This window comes from Cornus florida, unplaced genomic scaffold (assembly GCF_030987335.1).
Source record: "Cornus florida cultivar Cherokee Brave unplaced genomic scaffold, ASM3098733v1 CherokeeBrave_3.0.0_Hap2_Chr07, whole genome shotgun sequence".
Taxonomy (NCBI): Eukaryota; Viridiplantae; Streptophyta; class Magnoliopsida; order Cornales; family Cornaceae; genus Cornus; species Cornus florida.
This window is the reverse complement of record NW_026775577.1, coordinates 37,878,476-37,882,148: the sequence shown is the minus strand read 5'-3', so window position 1 is coordinate 37,882,148 and position 3,673 is coordinate 37,878,476.

Here is a 3,673-nt window from a genome sequence, read left to right as displayed (position 1 = left end):
CAAATGGTGTATATAGCCCTCATTTGCCAAGTGTCCAACTTTGGTAGGTTATAAGTTATGTGACGGTGGCCGCTCCTATACGCCAAAATAATGTAGTGAATGCACGGTTCAAGAAAAGTCTTTTGGGTCAAGTTTAAATTTATAAAAACCACTGCTACTAACGTAGCAAGAGTGAGTAGGGATCGTTCCAAGGGATTAGAGGGCTACAAGTAATGGAAACAATGCTTAGGGTTAGTAGGTTGAGTGATCAAAGGTAGACTGTTTGGTTAATTAAACTACAATTAAGATTAAGCAAACTCAATGTAAAACAAGTAATTAAAGGATAGAGAAAACAAGAGAGAGAGGTCTTGGGACTTAGAAATCACCACTAAGCATCACCATTCTATACACTCAATTCACAATTGAAGAGGGGGGAAAACATATGTTGCAACAATAGTGAGTGTGTGTGGTTGTTTTAACAAGCATGGATGACCAATTAAGTTTATATTATCTAAACAATACAATGAATAGCACAATACATCAAACTAAGTCATTAATCCTTCTTTAAGCTCACAATCCAAACACATCACATAATTAGAGAAATATACTACTTGCATTCATAAATATGAAACATCAAACAACAAGCATGGATTGTCCTCCCATTTAACAATTAAGGTAACTACACTACATCTAAACTAATGACAAGGAAATTAAACTAATTAAACTAAGAGAGAGGCACAATCCATCAAGAAATGAGTATGAACCATTAAATAAACCACAAGAGTATTTTATTAAGCACTATGTCTTGACAATCTCTAGATCTATAACATCAACACACATAGACATGCATCAACAACACAAGAGATAGAGATAAACACATGAACATCTATTCTAGCATACATAGACATATGGATAGAATGAAATGATCAATTGGAAGAATTAAACCATACAAATCATTGAATAAACAAGATCTATGTAAATAAATATGTGAAAACATGTATTACAATACAAATCCCCTCAAAAATACATAAATCAAGGTAAAGAAAGCATGCTTAGGGCTAACTCTAGCCCCAAGAGGATGTCTAGCTCATGAATGGTGTCCTCCAACCCTCAAGGGCTATCTCCATGGTAAAAGTGCTCTTCTTCTTGAGGAAGATGGAAAACCTCTCAAGAATGTGTCTCTAGCCTCCTCTTCTCTTTTCTTCCTCTCTAAGAATTGTATCTCTCTACTCTAAAAAGCATATCCAAGACTATATGTAAAATTGGCTCATATTCCTTATATATGTAGCTCAAATGTCACACCCAATGGTCTAAGCTCGTACACAAGGGCTCCTCTAATGATTGAACAATGAGACAACTTTTAATGAGCTAGAAATTAATTTAATTCGTATGTGAGAGGGTTCGATCGATCAAACCTGTGCTGTGATCGATCGAACATGGCTGAGATCTATCAAACTTTGGCTAGATCAATCCTCCCATGGCGGCGCCTTTTTGGATAAGGACAGATCTAAGATATTTTGGGAAAAAGACAAAGTGATAGGTTGGGTGGTACAATAGGATAAGATGAAATCTTTTCGATCGATCTGAGAATTGTTGGATCGATCAAACTTTGTGGGATCTTTGGATAAGGACAACAGGGCTGGAATCTATCTTGGAAAGTCTAGATCAATGAACTTTCGATCGATTGAAGTATTCTTGAGATCGATGAACTTTCGATCGATTGAAGTATTCTTGAGATCGATCGAACATGCTGATTTCTACACTTTACTTCATTCTGCTTCCACTTTGCTCCTTTTTTCCATCCAGCTTGAGTTAGTTTCTTTTAAGTTCTTATTTGGCTGAATTAGCTTATTTTGGGGATAAGCACCTAAAAAGGACAATAACATGAAATTAGTCTAAAATGGGAAAGTAAGATAGATAAAGGTCCTAAAATACCTAAACTTAAGGGGTTTAAATGCGCACTTTTCAGCGCTCATCATTATGCCCAAGTTACCCTTTTGCCCATGCCCTTTCCATGCAATACTAAACCTATCCCTAAAATATCTCCTTTAATATATATAAATATAGGTGTATGTATATATGTTCAAAAAGGCCACAATGCCCCTCAAAGAAAGTGGCAAAACTAGGAGAAGTTCCCGAGCCCGGAATTCGTCCCCACTTTCAAAAAATTCTAAAAATAATTCCGTCACTTTTAAATGACTTGAAATAAATAAAAATATATTTCTAAAACCCTCGGCTCAAAAAATGGTTGAAACAGCACTTGGGGTCCGCGTGGCACGAAAAATAAATAAATAAAAATTTGAAAAAAATTCAAAAAAATTCGGGACATTATAGTCTCCCTACATCCCCTATAGGTTCCATTAACGCCACGGACACAAGGTGACTCCTTGATGTTCGGTTTTCGCAATTTTATTTTCAAGCCCTTCCAAAAATCAATGTTTTTCATTTAAAAAAATAAAATCAATTTCCCCCTTTTCCTCACCCGATGGCAATACATAAATGTATCATAAATTACAACATCATGGCAATATGAAATTTCATGCGTTAACCACAATCATACTTGCATGCATTGGGAGTAATTTAACACAATAATTATCGTGTTCTCAATGTAATAATCATAGCATTTTTGGCACGTAAAGCATGAAATAGTATCAGTTAATTTCTCTATGGTGGCGCCTTTTTGGATAAGGACAGATCTGAGATATTTTGGGGAAAGAGACAAAAGTGGTAGGTAGGGTGGTACAACCGAATAAGATGGAATCTTTTCGATCGATCTGAGAATTGTTGGATTGATCGAACTTTATGGGATCTTTGGATAAGGACAACAGGGTTTGGATCCATCTTGGAGAGTCTAGATTGATGAACTTTTGATCGATCGAATTATTCTTGATATCTATCGAACATGCTGATTTTCACACTTTGCTTCATTCTGCTTCTACTTTGCTCTTTTCTTCCATCCAGCTTGAGTTAGCTTCTTTTAAGCTCTTATTTGGCTGAATTAGTTATTTTGGAGATAAACACCTAAAAAAGACAATAACATAAAATTAGTCTAAAACGGGAAAGTAAGATAGATAAAGGTCCTAAAATACCTAAGCTTAAGGGGTTTAAATGCGCACTTTTCAGCACTCATCACACCCCCAAACTTAAATATTGCTAGTCCCTAGCAATGAACTACAAAATAAAGGAATGAAATGAACAACTATACAAGTATGAACTAGAAAACAATAAATGGATAACGCCACTTTCGTAGGTAACACGATTGCATTTAGCATATGCAACAAGCCTTTTAAACCCCTAGGTTACCCCTAGTGGACGAGTGAAGTCTCGTGAGGGTTTCCAGAAATGATACCCACAAACATTAAGCTCATTCTTTCAAAAGAGACACCAATATTGTAAACAAGTATTGGGAGAAAATTACCTCAAGTATGCAATTTTTCAACCATTTCCAAACAATCTCCCAAAATCTCAACATCAAGCAAACAAGTATGGTCCTTCACACATTAAGAAAATAATCATACAAATCAAAACAACACTAGAATCCTTTTTGAATAGACCGGTATCAAATATGTTGCTATCTAAGCCAACTAAAAAAATGATCACATCCTTACCCTCAAACTAGCACACAAATCTAGTACCGATCATCAAGACGAAGAGTGGACCTTTTATTAAAACTTTATTGTTCTAGGTGCGCTTA